This window comes from Hirundo rustica, chromosome 2, assembly GCF_015227805.2.
Source record: "Hirundo rustica isolate bHirRus1 chromosome 2, bHirRus1.pri.v3, whole genome shotgun sequence".
NCBI classification, from domain to species: domain Eukaryota; kingdom Metazoa; phylum Chordata; class Aves; order Passeriformes; family Hirundinidae; genus Hirundo; species Hirundo rustica.
In genome coordinates, this window is record NC_053451.1 from 16,008,023 (window position 1) to 16,018,777 (window position 10,755).

Genomic DNA, 10,755 nt, shown 5'->3' on the forward strand with positions numbered 1-10,755 from the left:
CCTCCTGCCATGGGCAGGACACTTCTCACTAGATCTAGTCGCTCAGAGCTCCATCCAGCCTGGTCTTGAACACTTCCAGAGATGGGGAAGCCACAGCTCTCCTAAGCAACCTGTGCCAGGGCCTTACCACCCTCCCAGGGAAGGATTTTTTCCCCAATACTCCATCTAACAATCTCTGGCAGTTGGAAGCCATCTGCCCTGATCCTGTTATTCTAGGCCCTTGTTCAAAGTTCCTCTCCAGCTCTTTTGAAGCCCCTTTAGGCACTGGCAGGGACTCTAAGGTCTTCCTGAAGCCTTCTCCAGGCTGAAAAATACTATTTCTCTTGGTTTTTTTCTCTGCTCCAACTCTCAGAGTATCTTTTGGTGATGGTGCTTGAACTGTGAGCTGAGCCTGGACTTCCGTGAGTCCATCTGGCCTTACATAGTGTGTTTCTTATATCTGTTAAAAAGGAGTTTGCAAATCAGGTTGTATGGTCTCATCTCAAGTGTTAAGTGAAACCATGGATGAGAACCTATCAGCAACTCCTGAACTGCCATAGCATACTTATGTTTATATAAAACAGATGTACAAACATAGAACACTCCTACCTGTCTCAAAGTTTCATGAAAAATGTGTTTAAAATACAGCAATAAGGTAGTTCAGTCAGTTAAACTCCACGAAAAGCTGTAAACCTTGAACATGCGGAGTTGGTACATGTAGAAAAGCTGCCAGCCCAGCCATTGTGCTTCTGCCAGGCACAAGGGTGTGAGATTGCACCTCGTGGACAGGGCAGGCAGGGGAACTCCTGCTCTTGGGGAGATGTTTCGCTCTTCGTGCTTCATACAGAAGGCGGCAAGATGGTGACATCACGAGGGATGGTTGGGTTACTTATCCCTACCCAAATCTGAATCCCAGCACTGTCTCTTGGTGACACGTCACAATGATGTGTCTGAGGCAGGGAAGCGACAAACACACACAAAGATCATGCAGCCACTTTATTAGGACCTCTTTTCCTTATGTAGATTAGAAGGCGTATGCAGTCAATCCCCATTGCCCGAGCCAGTTGCTACCTGGCCAACCAGCCATAGCAGCCTGAACCCCCAATGGCCTGGTCAGGTTACATAATCAAGGTAATTATATAATCAACCGTATTTCAGTCATAAAGTTAGAATTATTTATAACTGTGAGGCCTACAGACCAGCTGTAGGCCGCCACCACAGTGACTGTTCTACTTTTGAGTCTCTCTGAACTTCTCCTTTTGGGAAGGAACTATCTAGCTGGCCAGCTGATTGCTGTTAATACTGCCAATACTGCCAATGCTAAGTGCATCTGTTTTTGTCTGAGATCTGCATGTGCTACAAGAAAGGCATTTTTGGGGAAGAAAATCTCCTTTCCCTTACAGGGTGTCTCCAAAGGAAGACGTTCACAGACTTCTTTGTCCTTCCTTGGTGGAGCTCTGCTTCAGAAATCTGTCTCTTCTTTTTCAGCCCTTGCTTTTCTGGTTTTCTTTCAGGAGTTTGGTTTCAGTTGTTGGTCTGAAATTCTTGACAGAGTTTAGGGTTGTTTTCTGTAGTTTCATCTGACCTGGTTAGCTCTGCACAAAATATGGGTCCTGGGTTTGGAAATAATTTTCCAGTATTAATCTTCTCCCTGCAAATTTGCAATGATGGTCACATTTCACTGTGACCCAATACATCCTCAAGAGTTTAATTGGATATATGAGTGCACAGCAGAAAGAGAACCCTTCTGTGGGTTCAGCTGTGCTCTTTGCGGGAGTAAGAGAAAACAATTCCTTTAGGTGAGATATGGCATCTGCTGGAGGTTTTGATAACATCTCAGTTTTGGGGTGATCTCACAGACTTTCTCCTTTCTTTCATAGATGTTGAAACTAATGCTGAAAAGAGTGTCAATAAACTGAGTTCACCATTGTCTAAATTGCTTTCCAGGAAGTTCTCCTGTGTCTTGATGCTTCGTCTGGGAGATGCTGAGGGTTCCCTGTTCATGAGCCATTGTGCTTCTGGCCACAGCTTTACTCCTGACCCAGAGAGATCTGAAATCAAATATGCCTGGTGTTAGAAGATCTCTGGGCCTGAATAAGTCAGAGCTTCTGCCATGGGAATTGCTGGTTGTACTCTGCTCCAGAAGCACATTGGAATTACAGAATAGTTTAGATTGGAAGGGACTTTAAAGACCACCAGTTCCAGCCCCCAGCCATAGGCAGAGACACCTTCCACTAGACCAGGGAGCTTTGAGCTGTCCTGTCTGGCCTTAAATACTTCCAGGCATGAGGCAGCCACAGCTTCTCTGGGTAGAAGTCCTCAGTCCTTGGCAGAAGGCAGAGACCTTCCCTACTGTCTTGCAACACCTGCACAGCATCAGGTTCCTGTTTCTTCACCTCAAAATCAAAATGCTGGTGACAGAACTGTTTTTTCTTTTCCCTGTTCACTACAGATGAGGGTCTAGTGTTGAGTGTTAAAGCTGAGCTTAGCAGAGGAGCTTTGAGTTCCTCCTTGTGACTTGGCTGTGATTGCCATGAGATAGGCATTGTGTCAGAGGAGCGTGTGTGGTGAGATGCATGTTCCAGCCACTGTGACCGAATTAGAAAGCTCCTTTCTGAAGGCAAATAAAGGTAAAGCCACACTGGTTGTACGGGCAGCGGGGGCAATGCACAAATGCTCTTGTCCTGGTGATCAGGAACAGGACTTGCTGGCTCCACAATGGTTGGTTGAAGAGCAGGAACACTGCTCTTCCTTGCTGATGGGCTGTTCCTCCTCCAGCACAGGTGGTGGTGTGTGCTCAAGCAGGACACCTTCAGTTCCTGTGCAAGAGAAGGACAAAAGCAACCATATGGTGCAGTCCAGGAACACCTTCTTTACATCCCTTTTGGCAGGCTGAAAGTTACCTGGAATTCTCTAAAAACATTCCCTATTTTCTCTTTCTCTGTTACATTTGTAACCACAAAAAAAATTATTTGTTTCAGAAAGAGATTGATAACTGCACATATTTCTCAGATGTCTTTGAAAGACAAATGCCCTATGGATTCTGTATGGCTTCTCCACCTATTGATGTCTGTCACATCTCCCTTTGTCCTGTATGGGTGTTGCTCTCTTCTCTCAGGGAACAAGTGACAGGACAAGAGAAAACAGGCTCAAGATGTGCCACAGAAGATTTAAACTGGTTATCAGGGAAACTTTTTTTTTAGTGATGGCCTTGGCAGAACTGGGGGAACAGTTGGACTTGATGATCATGGATAGCTTTTCCAACCTTAATGATTCTGATTCTATGTCTGTTCAGAGTATTGACTTGGGTGCTAAAAACTCTTGAAAGTGCAGCATCTTATTTAATTCCCTGGTGAGTTTAAGCACATTCAACCACATTCCTGCTGCACATTTTTACCATCTACCTCATTTCATTTTAACATCTCACCTTTGTATTTCATAGTCCTCATCTACCAGATGGATCCCTCCTTTCACAGATCACCTTTCCCGGACTTTGAACACTGATACAAGGCAAGTGCAGGTCCACAACCTGCGGCAGCACTCTTTACCTTTGCCTCAAAGTGTGCCTTTATAATAACCTTTTCCCCTGAGCCAGCAGGAAATGTTCTCTTGCTAAAGTAAGTGGAGGGCCCTGGCTGGCTTGGCTGTGTGTTTATATTGTGATAACTTTGTCAAGTAACGTGCAGCGTGACAACAAAAAGCAGTTTGGCTACCCTATTGTGCATGGAGCAGGCTTGCTAAATTTGGATAGGATTTGTCCTGAGTGAGAATTCCAAGATGCTGTCAGCTTTGTTGGGAACTTAAAGGGCCAAAGAGGGAAGCTTTAATCCTCCCTGATGTTCGCCAGATATCAGGCGCTGGAGTGTGTGGGTTCGCTCTGTGCAGCAAAGCTTCCAGCCTTAATGAAAAGCGTTGCTGTCTTGAGCAGAGTTTGTCAAGCTGGGGAACAGTGGAGTAGAGGAACATTTTTCATGCACTCTCATGCACTTGAACCTGTGCCTCAGCTGTGATTTTCAGCATAAGATAAACAAGCAAAACATACACCATTGATCCTTCTCTACCTACCAAAACAATTGAGAAGATTTTCATCATTTCATCATTTTCATTACAAGCCTGTCCAGCCCCAGAAAGCTGTGTGGATATGACATTTGGGAACAAGGTTAAGTGGTGGGGTTTGCAGTGGTGCAAGAATGGTTGGAGTCCATCACGTTAGTGATCTTTTCTGACCTAAACAATTCTGTGAACTACCTTCTTCCCTGACAAAACCACTGTGAAACGGGTGTGACTTTAGTTTGACTTAATATCCCTCATTTTAATTTTGGCACTAGAGTAGTTAGTGAAAGTAGAGCAAATTAGAGGCTCTGGAATCCAAATCACACAAGCAGTCAGTGCAACAGAGGAGAGGAGGAAGACCATGAAGTCTCCAAGGGTGATTCTTAATTATTTGACTAGGGCAAATGCTTCCAGCCTAAGCTGCTCCCAGTGATTGGAAGCCATAAGGAGGAGTGGACAAAGGATGGAGATGACCAGCTCTTGGGGATTAGGCTTGTTCCTTTTTGAAAAAAAAAAAATAAAAATTCCCCATAAGTTGCTAAGAGACTGAGTGCTTAGATGGTGCTTGACCAACACAAAGGAGGTGGCTGAAAGTCAGGAGGGGGAAGATCACAGAGTTTTGGGGCAGGAAAAGGACAGGGCTGGGGAGCTGGGGGCTCTTCTTGCTCTGGGCATCGGAGAGAGGACGGCCAGGCTGCTGCTTGCTGTGGGAGAAGTTCACTGTCAACAGGAAGTTCGGTCCTGGGAAATCTACCATCATCTGCTTGTGTGCCCAGGAATTCTGAGCTCCTTTGCCTGCCCTGATGGAGCTGGGCCAGCCTTGTCTACCCATCGGGGCTTCTTCAGCACTGCTTTTTTTTTTGCTGTGCTGTAGCCCTGAACTCCCCTGTCTGCCGGGACATCACCCCTGCCTGTCGGGGACACCCTGCCATTCCAGCCACCAGCCTGGGAGTTTTCCACTGTTCCAGCTTGGTGCTCTTGGAGTCCCAAGAGATCAGACGGCCCTGGGCTTTGTGAAACAAAGCTCCTTGAGGTTCCTGCTTCTGTTTATTATTAACGCTGTAGCTGTTGTTTGTTTGCTTTGTTATATTTACTAGTAAATATATTTACTAAAATATAGTATTTACTATATTTACCTGTTATTCCTTTCCCCATAGCTCTGCCTGAAAGGCCCTTTAATTTTCTAAATTATAATAATTTGGAGGGAGGGGATTTGAATTCTCCACTCCTAGAGAGGCCCTGCCCCTCCCTAGCAGATACCTGTCTTTCAGTCTGAGACACCAACGCCTCATGCTGCTGACTGTTTGCAGGGAAGAAAAGAGGCTTCAAGTGCCCTGCAAATGCCATCCCAGACTTTGGTAATTCACGGGGGTGCATGGCCATGGTCTGCCTGATGATTGCGTGTGGGCACATGCAAGGCAGAGGAAGTTCAATGCTTCAGCCCCAGCCTCCTCTGAGCATCCCTTGGTGGGATACCATTTCCCACCTCTGTGTGATGGTGTTACCACTCTGTGGATATGAGCCTGTGCTTCCTGCACTGCATACCCCAAATAAAAGTCTGATCTTATCCCCAGATTCACCATAAACAGGTTAGAGAATTACGGAGTAGAGTTATGAATAAAGATTTATATTTATTTTATATATATTTTTTAAGACTTCAGTCCCACAATCTTTGGTTGGAGGAACCAAACTTCACCTTCCTTTTCTCCAAGTATTTTCTCCATCAAGCTAACTATAAAATGTTGTAGAGTCTCTGTAAGAAGAATTTAGAAGGAAACCTCAGGGAATGTGACATTAATTAGGGAGAACATCACGAGGAATAATATTAGTACCTACTGAATAGAAACTTCAACATTAGCACCAAACCAAATAGAAACTTTTACAAAACCATTTATTTAGAGATGGTGTGTATTTAGACAACACTCCTGATCCCTTGGTTTGATTTGATGATCCTTGTGGGCCCCTTACAGGTAAGTATATCCTATGATTTACATTGGATTATTCCCATATAGCTTGAAATTATTTTAAACTCTGGCATATGGCTTGTACCTGGGATTTCAGCTTCCTCTGAGCATCCCCTTGGTGGGATACCTTTTCCCACCTCTGTGTGATGGTGTTACCCCTCTGTGGATATGAGCCTGTGCTTCCTGCACTGCGTACCCCATGGCTGCTGCTGTGTGGGTGCAGTAAGTAATGGGGGGCAGAAGAAAATCAACTCTCACTTCCGAGTGCTTAGGATGGAGCATAAGAAATGCTCCAGTTTTCCAGTACAGCCCCCCTGTTTCCATATGAATCCAGGCTGATGCAGGAGTTTGAATGAAATCCCAGGCACAAGCTGTCAACAGCCCTTGAACAGGGGCAGCATCGTGTCAACATGCCTGGAAAGGAAGATGTGTTATCCCTCTTGCCCCTGTGCACCTCTCCTCTGGCATCTCATGCTCTGGATTAATTCCTGTGTGCCTTTAGCACACGGGGTGGGATCCTGTCTTCACCTGTGTCTGGGAGGATGGGAATCATGATTGCACCTGGGACTTTAGGCTCCCAGAATGACACAAGTGGCTATGATTTAGATGTGTACTAATAGAGGGATTTAGCCTCCCAACACAACTGAACACTTCACAGCTCTTTGGGCAGCCTCTAATGAAGGCTCCCCAGCCAAGGAAATCCCGTGCAAAGCTGGAAAGCTGCTGGGGAGAGGATGAGGGGGCTCATCTCCAAGACATAGTAGGTTTGTTCAGCCTTGGCTGTGTAAGAGTCTGTCTGAAGTTCCCCTCATTTGCCTCACGATCGTCATAAGGGCCCCGAGGACCCCACTAGAGTTCTGGCCTGCTCGAGGTGGATGCTTGCCAATCATCCACAGGTGCATTTTCCTGTGTCACCACGGCACGGTACACGGGCTTTGAGCAGTGTAATGGCAGCTCTGTACCTGACGTTTGTACCTGCTTCACGCTCCCGGCTTCACGACAATAGCCTATGAATTTCCCCACCTCTTGGCCAAGGGGGCTTTCTGGGGTAACAGTGGTGGTCCCCCACGGAAAATCCCTCATCTGTTTCACAACCACCGTGACAGATGGAGATCGAAGCCCCCTCCCAAGGACTGAGACTGAGACCCCTATACGAAGCTCCTTTCAAGGACTGAGGCATGAGGCCCCTACAACCCTAATACGGGAGGCGGGGGGTGGGGGCTGACTTAACCAAAGCGAGATGTTTGGTTGCAGACGTGGTCGTTGGACGAAGAAGACAATGGCTCTCACTTACTGTTGAGAACATGGACTACCTGTTCCCCCTCGGTGGCTTCAATAGATTTATCTGTTCCCCCCATGATTGAGGACTGTAATAAAAACCCTTGAGTTAACCAGAGATTTTTAGAGACTCTCCCTGACGTGACAGGCGGACCCATCAATCGGACCACGAGGACTTTGTCTCCACATTTGGTAGCTATATCCCCCTTTGCTCTCTCTCTTTCTCTATCTCTTTCTCTCACTTTTAATCCCTCTATCGGGTTTGCTATGGTCAATCAATAAAAGGTGCATTTGTTTTAATGCTGAAATCCCCTCTGTGTTGTGTTTTGCACTCTGAGATCAGTAAATGAACCATCACGACCCCCACTTGTACGAGCGGATCGTGACAGGCTGTTATATTTGCACAGGGAAAAATATAAATGAAGGCTGTGCTGGTCTGTATCTGGCCAATTTCATTCTGGAGTTCCTGACAGGTGACCCCAGGGTCCAGCTGCATTCTCTCAATGCTTATTTTTGTCATTGCAATCCAAATTGATGTTCAGTGCTTGAATATACAATAAATTCATTACAGCTAAACCCTCCAGCTAAGGGATTTCCTGTTGGTAAGTCTCAGAAAAATCAGGATTCCCAGTGGTATCAGGCTGAAAATGTTTACAGATAAAATTCAAGTTAGCAAGTTACACCAAAATGTTTTTGGAGCCAAAGTGGAACTGTAGTTTTAGCCCACTCCAGTGGTGCCCCGCCCTTCCTGGACCTATCCTACCTTTTCCTGCCTGGGATTGGAGGTGGAGGTACCTGCCCTGCATAGCTTCTGAATAGGATTTTGGTGCTGCTCTCAAGGAGAGCTCAGTAAATTGCAGCAGATGAATCCACAGTTCTATGGCTAAGCACATTTCTTGAGTGTGTTTTTGCAACTTAAACTCTTTCTTCTTGTCCCTCTTTCTAATCAGCACAAGAATAATCTGCACAGCATCTTAACCCAATCACTGTGTGATCACCCTGATAAATGCCACAAGCAGCTAAGACTTCAGATATCCCAATTACCTCCAGGAGTGGGACACATCTTCAATCCTTCCATGTCTATATGAGGGTTATAACATGGTGGGGTTACTACTTGACCTCTTGACCTGCTGGTTTTTAAGCTGTTATGATGAGGTGTGAGTTTGGCCTGGGACTGGTCCGTGCCCATCTGGCACATCGACAACAGCTCTTCTGCTTCCACCTTCTCCCCTTGATGGAGCTGATACCATATAAAAACAGAGGCAGCTCTCTTCACCCAATGGATCTCAGCTGGAATTTGAAGCTGGTTTTCTAATAAGATGAAGGAAAAACATTCATTGCTGTGACCCAAACATCAAATGTGAAGTGGTTCTGTGTGGGGTTGAGTGGTGGGAGGGGAGCTGAGATGTTCCCCAGCACAGGTGATGCCAGAGTCAGAGGTACTGCTATTAAAAAAGAGATGCATCTTCTGCAAAGCACTAACAAGATCCAAAGAGAACAGGAAAGGTCTCATTTCTACTCATCCACCACCATGTGATGAGAAGAAAAGCACGGCCACACAGAAAAGGTGCAGTTGGGGTATTTCAGGAAAAAATTCAGAACTGTAGGGTAGGGAATATTAGAGAAGAGGATCCAAAGAGACTGTAATCCCTGCTACTAGGGAGCAGGAGAACAAAGACATGGAATCATAGAATGGTGTGGGTTGGAAGGGACCTTAAAGTCCCATAGGCAGGGACATCTTCCACTAGATCAGGTTGTTTCAAGGCCTGTCCAATCTGGCCTTGGAACACTTCCAGGGATGGAGCAGCCACAGCTTCAACCTGTGCCAGGGCCAGGGAATAATTTATGATGATAGAATCAGAGTAAACAAGACTGGAAGGACCAGTTTTGAAGTCTGATCTGAGGTTGCCCAGGTTTTTCTGTCAAGAGATTTTCAAGTATCTCCAAAGGTGGAGATTCCCTAACCCAGACTCCTGTTCCACTGTTTGACTACCTTCATGGGGAAACGGTTTCCTAATTGGATTTTCTTCTCTTCTAATTTTGGTTGTTAACTCTTTTCCTGCCACTGAGCATCTCCCATGAGAGCTTGTCCTTCTCTCATCTCTACACCATCCCAGAGTTGCAGGCAGTAATAAAGTCCATCTTTGCCTGAGACTCTCCGTGTGCCCTAAGCTCAGTTCCAACCAGCTTGGTGGCTTTGCTGTATTCTCTCACCATTTACCTGGCATTGGGGAGCCAAAACTGGTCCCCCTGCCCTGTGTGACAGGGGTCAAATGGAGAGAAGGAATCACTTCCCTGGTCCTGCTGGCTCCACTCCTGCCACCACCACCCACAACATGGTTTGTTTTCATTGTCCCAGGTCCTTTCCAAAAAGCTGTTCTCCAGCCCAGCAGACTCCAGGTTGTAGACACCCTGAGAGATGTCCCATCCTCTCTCAGCAGCTGAGGGTGATCTCCTCAGGCTCCTGAGCTCCTTTCCAGCTCCTTTTTTTTTGTTCATCCAAGTCACATGTATCCTTAATAATCAATAAAAAAACTTGGGAAAAGGTTCCTGTTCTTTCCCCTCTCTGTGGTTTTTTAATTTTACACATCTTAAACCTAAGTAATTTGGTTGTTACTGGAAATGTAGCATCTTGTATTGTTCCTGTGAAAAGAATATGTGATAAAAGTAGGATTATCACTTGCAGGATCAGTGATAATCTGATAACATACCCTTCTGCAGCATGGGACCTGCATGGAGGATCAGCCATGAGTTCTTAACCACCAGACCTGGAAACAATTCCTTGCTGCATGCTCCTGCCTGCTGCTCTTGGTAGCTTTTTGTTGTGACAAATGACACAATTTCTTTTCCTACACGCTCATGTTTTTGTGGCAGGAGTGTTTAAAAGCAGCATCTGAGCTGAGCTTCCTTCCTCCAGGGGCTGTCTGCTCACCTAGATGGGGATGGGGGTCTTCCTGGTGGCCACATCTAGACTTTCCCTAGGATTTGGAGAGCAGAGACTGCTGTGGGGGTTGGCAAGGAATGAATCTCTATAGGTGAGAAAGTCCTGCAAAGTTTGAAAATGCCCTGAAAGAAAGGATAGAAACCTGCTCAACCTGAAGTCACAGACCTTGCCGATCCAGACCCCTTCTGGCAACTCAGAATAAATCTAGGTCTTAAAATTTCACATTTCTAGGACTCATACATTCCCGAATTGTTCATTTTCTCTGCCTCTGTGTCCTCCCTCCTTCTCCAGCTAAGTGAGAGAAAGAGGCTGCCACTGCCAGGAAGGGAGCACGGGACTGCTGGTCCCCATGGCTTGGTATGACATCCAGTCGCTGTCACAACTATCGCTTTTCTGGAGCAGAAATTGATTGGAACCCTCTGTCCTCATTCAAGGTGGGGCTCTGAAGATTCCTCCTGGGTGGCACTTGCTGCCCAAGGAGGTGCTGCTCATCTCTGAGGAGAGGTTGAGCTGAACTGGGGGATCTGGTGTGCCAAA